The 9095-nt window shown below is 69.5% G+C and overlaps 4 non-coding genes across 4 annotated transcripts; all 4 read left to right on the top strand.

Annotated features, from left to right (window-relative positions):
* Nucleotides 1-404: 404 nt before the first annotated feature.
* LOC138844164 (5S ribosomal RNA) lies at nucleotides 405-523 on the top strand. The gene has a single exon (XR_011379703.1). It is a non-coding gene; the product is annotated as a 5S ribosomal RNA (ribosomal RNA).
* Nucleotides 524-2864: 2341 nt separating this feature from the next.
* On the top strand, nucleotides 2865-2983 carry LOC138844167 (5S ribosomal RNA). The gene has a single exon (XR_011379707.1). It is a non-coding gene; the product is annotated as a 5S ribosomal RNA (ribosomal RNA).
* A 2324-nt stretch (nucleotides 2984-5307) lies between these two features.
* Nucleotides 5308-5426, top strand: LOC138844168 (5S ribosomal RNA). Its single transcript, XR_011379708.1, has one exon. It is a non-coding gene; the product is annotated as a 5S ribosomal RNA (ribosomal RNA).
* Nucleotides 5427-7729: 2303 nt separating this feature from the next.
* Nucleotides 7730-7848, top strand: LOC138844170 (5S ribosomal RNA). Its single transcript, XR_011379709.1, has one exon. It is a non-coding gene; the product is annotated as a 5S ribosomal RNA (ribosomal RNA).
* The last annotated feature ends 1247 nt before the right edge of the window (nucleotides 7849-9095 follow it).

The following is a 9095-nucleotide window of genomic DNA, read 5'->3' on the forward strand; positions in this document are numbered from 1 at the left end:
GGCGATGGCGGCAGGCAGGGGATCCGGCCTAGAAAGAGAGAGTAGGAGTTCCCTGTGGCCAGCGGCAGCCGGAGGAGGTTGGCTCCCCTTGGCTTGGCGGCAGCGTGCCGACTGGGCGCCCGGTGCTGCAGGTCCTGGGCTGGGCAGGCGGAGGGCTGGAGTTCGGGCACTGGTGCAGGGCTAGGCGGAGGGCGGCTGAGGAGGGGGGGGGAGGAGGAGAAGAGAAGAGAAGAGAAAAGAGGGAGGAGGCGGAGGAGAAGCGGCAGCGGGAGCGGGAGCGGGAATGGGAATGGGAATGGGAGTGAGAGCGGGGAGCGGGCAGGAGGAGGAGGAGGCGGCGGCGGCGGCGGCGGCGGCGGCTGTGCGGGCGCGCACTCAAGAGGGGCCTGGAGGCGGCCTCTGGCGTCTACGGCCATACCACCCTGAACGCGCCCGATCTCGTCTGATCTCGGAAGCTAAGCAGGGTCGGGCCTGGTTAGTACTTGGATGGGAGACCGCCTGGGAATACCGGGGGCTGTAGGCTTTTGCCCCGCGGCACCCTCCCCTTTTGCTCGCCTTTGGCTGGCTGCCTAGCCACGCCCCCATCCGCCAGCCCGCACGCCGGGACCCCTGCGACCCCCAACGCAGCTCCAGCAGGGGGCAGAAGCCCGACCCCTCCACCTGGCAGCCCCAGCCCGCCCGCGCCTCGGGCCTGGGCCTGGGCCTGGGCCTGGGCCTGGGCACGGGCACGGGCACGGGCACGGGCACGGGCACGGGCACGGGCACGGGCGGGCCGGCCAGCTGTCCCCGGCTGCCGCAGCCCCACCGCCAACCCCGGGGCCCACCCCGGGACACAGGCCACGCCCCGCGCCATCCAGCGCGCCCCCTCCAACCCCAAACCAGCGACTCACCGCCCGCCAGGGCGCTCCCCTGCCGGCCGCCCCAACCCCGCAGCCCGCCGCACCAGCAGCTCCCGGCACCTGCACTCCCACCGCCCCTCCCGGGCTCCTGTCTCCCAGGGAGCCCAATGACTGTGACCACGACCACGACCACCGCCCGAAGACGACGCCAGGGCGCAGTTGCCCACCACTCAGGGCCCGGTGCCTCGCGCAGCCCAACCCGCGGGCCCTCTGCGCCACCTGGCCGTGCGGCGGCCACGCGCCACAGCCGCGGAAGCCCTCCAGAGCGCAAAGGAGGGACCCCACACCAAGCCTCGCAGGCAATACAGGCACCCTCTCCCTCTGTCTCTGACTTACACCAACACCTACACGTCTCTCTCTCTTTCTCTCTCTCTCTCTGTCTCTCTCTCCTCTCTCTGTCCCCCTCTCCCCCATCAGCCCTGACTCACACAGCATCCAAACGGGGCACCCTTTTGGCAGGCCAGGCAGAGACCCGCGGCCACAGGCTGCGTGCCCACAGGACCTCCCCGGGACAGAGGGTCCGTGGCAGGCAGGCAGCACACAGCCTGTGGTCTCTGTGGGGAGCAACTCGGATTGGACTGAGTTACTGGAATTAAGACTTATTCTATGCATCTGCTCTCCCACAATATGGCGCTGGGAGAGGAGCAAACAGCTTCTATGCAGCTGCCTCTTGCCAACTTGAGTGATGACCTCCAGGAGCTGATCCTGCTCCTGATTGAAGGAGAGCAGCGTACTCGGCGTGTGGGCAGCCGAGTTGGGATTGGCGGAAGAGGACTATAAAGGAGGAGAGAGACAACATGCACCAGGAACATCTAAGGGGAACACCTGTGCAGCCCCCGAGAGAGCCGGCCGGCCGGCCGGCGGTGTGCCGCTCCCCCGCGGAAGTGGGGAATGTGGCAGGGGGAACCGCCCTTCCACGGAGGTGGAAGGGACGGTAGCCAACCCGGGAAGAACCAGCAGCAAACCCGGGGAGGGCCGAGCAGACGAAAGAACAGCGCAGGGTCCTGTGTCGTTCCTCCATGAAGAGGGGGAGCGACAGTCTCGAACTGGCTGCCGGGCTGGAGGGTGCGGGTCGCGCTGAAGCGCCCCACCCTCCCGTGAGGGAACGGGCGCTGAGGACGGAAATCCCTCTGTGCCACGAAGGGTGTCGGGGTGTGCGACTGTGTGCCCCTTGTGTAGGCGTGTGTGTGTGTGTGTGTGTGTGTGAGTGCCCACGCGAGCGTGCGGCGGGGGTGATTCCGTGCGCTGCCGCCCTCCTTCCCGACCTGTTGCCCCACTTGGGCCCCCGTGACCGAGCGGGGACAAGGGTCCCCAGGCCCTCAGCTGTCCTCGCGGCGTGGGAGTGTGTGGAGGCGCGGCGGCCGTGCCGGGGGAGGGCGGGCGACCTGTGCGTCAGCGGTGGGGGGGCTGCTGGCGGCCGGGTAGGAGGGAAGGCCCGGGCCGCGGTGGTGTGGGGCGCCGAACCCCCTGGTGCCGGGACCCGCGAGCCGCGGGGCGCAGCCCTGGGCAGGCGTGGAGGCTGCCGGGCACGGCTGGCGTGTGGCTGGGCGATGGCGGCAGGCAGGGGATCCGGCCTAGAAAGAGAGAGTAGGAGTTCCCTGTGGCCAGCGGCAGCCGGAGGAGGTTGGCTCCCCTTGGCTTGGCGGCAGCGTGCCGACTGGGCGCCCGGTGCTGCAGGTCCTGGGCTGGGCAGGCGGAGGGCTGGAGTTCGGGCACTGGTGCAGGGCTAGGCGGAGGGCGGCTGAGGAGGGGGGGGGAGGAGGAGAAGAGAAGAGAAGAGAAAAGAGGGAGGAGGCGGAGGAGAAGCGGCAGCGGGAGCGGGAGCGGGAGTGGGAATGGGAATGGGAATGGGAGTGAGAGCGGGGAGCGGGCAGGAGGAGGAGGAGGCGGCGGCGGCGGCGGCGGCGGCGGCGGCGGCGGCTGTGCGGGCGCGCACTCAAGAGGGGCCTGGAGGCGGCCTCTGGCGTCTACGGCCATACCACCCTGAACGCGCCCGATCTCGTCTGATCTCGGAAGCTAAGCAGGGTCGGGCCTGGTTAGTACTTGGATGGGAGACCGCCTGGGAATACCGGGGGCTGTAGGCTTTTGCCCCGCGGCACCCTCCCCTTTTGCTCGCCTTTGGCTGGCTGCCTAGCCACGCCCCCATCCGCCAGCCCGCACGCCGGGACCCCTGCGACCCCCAACGCAGCTCCAGCAGGGGGCAGAAGCCCGACCCCTCCACCTGGCAGCCCCAGCCCGCCCGCGCCTCGGGCCTGGGCCTGGGCCTGGGCCTGGGCCTGGGCACGGGCACGGGCACAGGCGGGCCGGCCAGCTGTCCCCGGCTGCCGCAGCCCCACCGCCAACCCCGGGGCCCACCCCGGGACACAGGCCACGCCCCGCGCCATCCAGCGCGCCCCCTCCAACCCCAAACCAGCGACTCACCGCCCGCCAGGGCGCTCCCCTGCCGGCCGCCCCAACCCCGCAGCCCGCCGCACCAGCAGCTCCCGGCACCTGCACTCCCACCGCCCCTCCCGGGCTCCTGTCTCCCAGGGAGCCCAATGACTGTGACCACGACCACGACCACCGCCCGAAGACGACGCCAGGGCGCAGTTGCCCACCACTCAGGGCCCGGTGCCTCGCGCAGCCCAACCCGCGGGCCCTCTGCGCCACCTGGCCGTGCGGCGGCCACGCGCCACAGCCGCGGAAGCCCTCCAGAGCGCAAAGGAGGGACCCCACACCAAGCCTCGCAGGCAATACAGGCACCCTCTCCCTCTGTCTCTGACTTACACCAACACCTACACGTCTCTCTCTCTTTCTCTCTCTCTCTCTGTCTCTCTCTCCTCTCTCTGTCCCCCTCTCCCCCATCAGCCCTGACTCACACAGCATCCAAACGGGGCACCCTTTTGGCAGGCCAGGCAGAGACCCGCGGCCACAGGCTGCGTGCCCACAGGACCTCCCCGGGACAGAGGGTCCGTGGCAGGCAGGCAGCACACAGCCTGTGGTCTCTGTGGGGAGCAACTCGGATTGGACTGAGTTACTGGAATTAAGACTTATTCTATGCATCTGCTCTCCCACAATATGGCGCTGGGAGAGGAGCAAACAGCTTCTATGCAGCTGCCTCTTGCCAACTTGAGTGATGACCTCCAGGAGCTGATCCTGCTCCTGATTGAAGGAGAGCAGCGTACTCGGCGTGTGGGCAGCCGAGTTGGGATTGGCGGAAGAGGACTATAAAGGAGGAAAGAGACAACATGCACCAGGAACATCTAAGGGGAACACCTGTGCAGCCCCCGAGAGAGCCGGCCGGCCGGCCGGCGGTGTGCCGCTCCCCCGCGGAAGTGGGGAATGTGGCAGGGGGAACCGCCCTTCCACGGAGGTGGAAGGGACGGTAGCCAACCCGGGAAGAACCAGCAGCAAACCCGGGGAGGGCCGAGCAGACGAAAGAACAGCGCAGGGTCCTGTGTCGTTCCTCCATGAAGAGGGGGAGCGACAGTCTCGAACTGGCTGCCGGGCTGGAGGGTGCGGGTCGCGCTGAAGCGCCCCACCCTCCCGTGAGGGAACGGGCGCTGAGGACGGAAATCCCTCTGTGCCACGAAGGGTGTCGGGGTGTGCGACTGTGTGCCCCTTGTGTAGGCGTGTGTGTGTGTGTGTGTGTGTGTGTGTGAGTGCCCACGCGAGCGTGCGGCGGGGGTGATTCCGTGCGCTGCCGCCCTCCTTCCCGACCTGCTGCCCCACTTGGGCCCCCGTGACCGAGCGGGGACAAGGGTCCCCAGGCCCTCAGCTGTCCTCGCGGCGTGGGAGTGTGTGGAGGCGCGGCGGCCGTGCCGGGGGAGGGCGGGCGACCTGTGCGTCAGCGGTGGGGGGGCTGCTGGCGGCCGGGTAGGAGGGAAGGCCCGGGCCGCGGTGGTGTGGGGCGCCGAACCCCCTGGTGCCGGGACCCGCGAGCCGCGGGGCGCAGCCCTGGGCAGGCGTGGAGGCTGCCGGGCACGGCTGGCGTGTGGCTGGGCGATGGCGGCAGGCAGGGGATCCGGCCTAGAAAGAGAGAGTAGGAGTTCCCTGTGGCCAGCGGCAGCCGGAGGAGGTTGGCTCCCCTTGGCTTGGCGGCAGCGTGCCGACTGGGCGCCCGGTGCTGCAGGTCCTGGGCTGGGCAGGCGGAGGGCTGGAGTTCGGGCACTGGTGCAGGGCTAGGCGGAGGGCGGCTGAGGAGGGGGGGGGAGGAGGAGAAGAGAAGAGAAGAGAAAAGAGGGAGGAGGCGGAGGAGAAGCGGCAGCGGGAGCGGGAGCGGGAGTGGGAATGGGAATGGGAATGGGAGTGAGAGCGGGGAGCGGGCAGGAGGAGGAGGAGGCGGCGGCGGCGGCGGCGGCGGCGGCGGCGGCGGCGGCGGCGGCTGTGCGGGCGCGCACTCAAGAGGGGCCTGGAGGCGGCCTCTGGCGTCTACGGCCATACCACCCTGAACGCGCCCGATCTCGTCTGATCTCGGAAGCTAAGCAGGGTCGGGCCTGGTTAGTACTTGGATGGGAGACCGCCTGGGAATACCGGGGGCTGTAGGCTTTTGCCCCGCGGCACCCTCCCCTTTTGCTCGCCTTTGGCTGGCTGCCTAGCCACGCCCCCATCCGCCAGCCCGCACGCCGGGACCCCTGCGACCCCCAACGCAGCTCCAGCAGGGGGCAGAAGCCCGACCCCTCCACCTGGCAGCCCCAGCCCGCCCGCGCCTCGGGCCTGGGCCTGGGCCTGGGCCTGGGCCTGGGCACGGGCACGGGCACAGGCGGGCCGGCCAGCTGTCCCCGGCTGCCGCAGCCCCACCGCCAACCCCGGGGCCCACCCCGGGACACAGGCCACGCCCCGCGCCATCCAGCGCGCCCCCTCCAACCCCAAACCAGCGACTCACCGCCCGCCAGGGCGCTCCCCTGCCGGCCGCCCCAACCCCGCAGCCCGCCGCACCAGCAGCTCCCGGCACCTGCACTCCCACCGCCCCTCCCGGGCTCCTGTCTCCCAGGGAGCCCAATGACTGTGACCACGACCACGACCACCGCCCGAAGACGACGCCAGGGCGCAGTTGCCCACCACTCAGGGCCCGGTGCCTCGCGCAGCCCAACCCGCGGGCCCTCTGCGCCACCTGGCCGTGCGGCGGCCACGCGCCACAGCCGCGGAAGCCCTCCAGAGCGCAAAGGAGGGACCCCACACCAAGCCTCGCAGGCAATACAGGCACCCTCTCCCTCTGTCTCTGACTTACACCAACACCTACACGTCTCTCTCTCTTTCTCTCTCTCTCTCTGTCTCTCTCTCCTCTCTCTGTCCCCCTCTCCCCCATCAGCCCTGACTCACACAGCATCCAAACGGGGCACCCTTTTGGCAGGCCAGGCAGAGACCCGCGGCCACAGGCTGCGTGCCCACAGGACCTCCCCGGGACAGAGGGTCCGTGGCAGGCAGGCAGCACACAGCCTGTGGTCTCTGTGGGGAGCAACTCGGATTGGACTGAGTTACTGGAATTAAGACTTATTCTATGCATCTGCTCTCCCACAATATGGCGCTGGGAGAGGAGCAAACAGCTTCTATGCAGCTGCCTCTTGCCAACTTGAGTGATGACCTCCAGGAGCTGATCCTGCTCCTGATTGAAGGAGAGCAGCGTACTCGGCGTGTGGGCAGCCGAGTTGGGATTGGCGGAAGAGGACTATAAAGGAGGAAAGAGACAACATGCACCAGGAACATCTAAGGGGAACACCTGTGCAGCCCCCGAGAGAGCCGGCCGGCCGGCCGGCGGTGTGCCGCTCCCCCGCGGAAGTGGGGAATGTGGCAGGGGGAACCGCCCTTCCACGGAGGTGGAAGGGACGGTAGCCAACCCGGGAAGAACCAGCAGCAAACCCGGGGAGGGCCGAGCAGACGAAAGAACAGCGCAGGGTCCTGTGTCGTTCCTCCATGAAGAGGGGGAGCGACAGTCTCGAACTGGCTGCCGGGCTGGAGGGTGCGGGTCGCGCTGAAGCGCCCCACCCTCCCGTGAGGGAACGGGCGCTGAGGACGGAAATCCCTCTGTGCCACGAAGGGTGTCGGGGTGTGCGACTGTGTGCCCCTTGTGTAGGCGTGTGTGTGTGTGTGTGTGTGTGTGTGTGAGTGCCCACGCGAGCGTGCGGCGGGGGTGATTCCGTGCGCTGCCGCCCTCCTTCCCGACCTGCTGCCCCACTTGGGCCCCCGTGACCGAGCGGGGACAAGGGTCCCCAGGCCCTCAGCTGTCCTCGCGGCGTGGGAGTGTGTGGAGGCGCGGCGGCCGTGCCGGGGGAGGGCGGGCGACCTGTGCGTCAGCGGTGGGGGGGCTGCTGGCGGCCGGGTAGGAGGGAAGGCCCGGGCCGCGGTGGTGTGGGGCGCCGAACCCCCTGGTGCCGGGACCCGCGAGCCGCGGGGCGCAGCCCTGGGCAGGCGTGGAGGCTGCCGGGCACGGCTGGCGTGTGGCTGGGCGATGGCGGCAGGCAGGGGATCCGGCCTAGAAAGAGAGAGTAGGAGTTCCCTGTGGCCAGCGGCAGCCGGAGGAGGTTGGCTCCCCTTGGCTTGGCGGCAGCGTGCCGACTGGGCGCCCGGTGCTGCAGGTCCTGGGCTGGGCAGGCGGAGGGCTGGAGTTCGGGCACTGGTGCAGGGCTAGGCGGAGGGCGGCTGAGGAGGAGGGGGGGGGAGGAGGAGAAGAGAAGAGAAGAGAAAAGAGGGAGGAGGCGGAGGAGAAGCGGCAGCGGGAGCGGGAGCGGGAATGGGAATGGGAATGGGAGTGAGAGCGGGGAGCGGGCAGGAGGAGGAGGAGGAGGCGGCGGCGGCGGCGGCGGCGGCTGTGCGGGCGCGCACTCAAGAGGGGCCTGGAGGCGGCCTCTGGCGTCTACGGCCATACCACCCTGAACGCGCCCGATCTCGTCTGATCTCGGAAGCTAAGCAGGGTCGGGCCTGGTTAGTACTTGGATGGGAGACCGCCTGGGAATACCGGGGGCTGTAGGCTTTTGCCCCGCGGCACCCTCCCCTTTTGCTCGCCTTTGGCTGGCTGCCTAGCCACGCCCCCATCCGCCAGCCCGCACGCCGGGACCCCTGCGACCCCCAACGCAGCTCCAGCAGGGGGCAGAAGCCCGACCCCTCCACCTGGCAGCCCCAGCCCGCCCGCGCCTCGGGCCTGGGCCTGGGCCTGGGCCTGGGCCTGGGCACGGGCACGGGCACAGGCGGGCCGGCCAGCTGTCCCCGGCTGCCGCAGCCCCACCGCCAACCCCGGGGCCCACCCCGGGACACAGGCCACGCCCCGCGCCATCCAGCGCGCCCCCTCCAACCCCAAACCAGCGACTCACCGCCCGCCAGGGCGCTCCCCTGCCGGCCGCCCCAACCCCGCAGCCCGCCGCACCAGCAGCTCCCGGCACCTGCACTCCCACCGCCCCTCCCGGGCTCCTGTCTCCCAGGGAGCCCAATGACTGTGACCACGACCACGACCACCGCCCGAAGACGACGCCAGGGCGCAGTTGCCCACCACTCAGGGCCCGGTGCCTCGCGCAGCCCAACCCGCGGGCCCTCTGCGCCACCTGGCCGTGCGGCGGCCACGCGCCACAGCCGCGGAAGCCCTCCAGAGCGCAAAGGAGGGACCCCACACCAAGCCTCGCAGGCAATACAGGCACCCTCTCCCTCTGTCTCTGACTTACACCAACACCTACACGTCTCTCTCTCTTTCTCTCTCTCTCTCTGTCTCTCTCTCCTCTCTCTGTCCCCCTCTCCCCCATCAGCCCTGACTCACACAGCATCCAAACGGGGCACCCTTTTGGCAGGCCAGGCAGAGACCCGCGGCCACAGGCTGCGTGCCCACAGGACCTCCCCGGGACAGAGGGTCCGTGGCAGGCAGGCAGCACACAGCCTGTGGTCTCTGTGGGGAGCAACTCGGATTGGACTGAGTTACTGGAATTAAGACTTATTCTATGCATCTGCTCTCCCACAATATGGCGCTGGGAGAGGAGCAAACAGCTTCTATGCAGCTGCCTCTTGCCAACTTGAGTGATGACCTCCAGGAGCTGATCCTGCTCCTGATTGAAGGAGAGCAGCGTACTCGGCGTGTGGGCAGCCGAGTTGGGATTGGCGGAAGAGGACTATAAAGGAGGAGAGAGACAACATGCACCAGGAACATCTAAGGGGAACACCTGTGCAGCCCCCGAGAGAGCCGGCCGGCCGGCCGGCGGTGTGCCGCTCCCCCGCGGAAGTGGGGAATGTGGCAGG

This window comes from Oryctolagus cuniculus, chromosome 10, assembly GCF_964237555.1.
Source record: "Oryctolagus cuniculus chromosome 10, mOryCun1.1, whole genome shotgun sequence".
NCBI lineage: Eukaryota > Metazoa > Chordata > Mammalia > Lagomorpha > Leporidae > Oryctolagus > Oryctolagus cuniculus.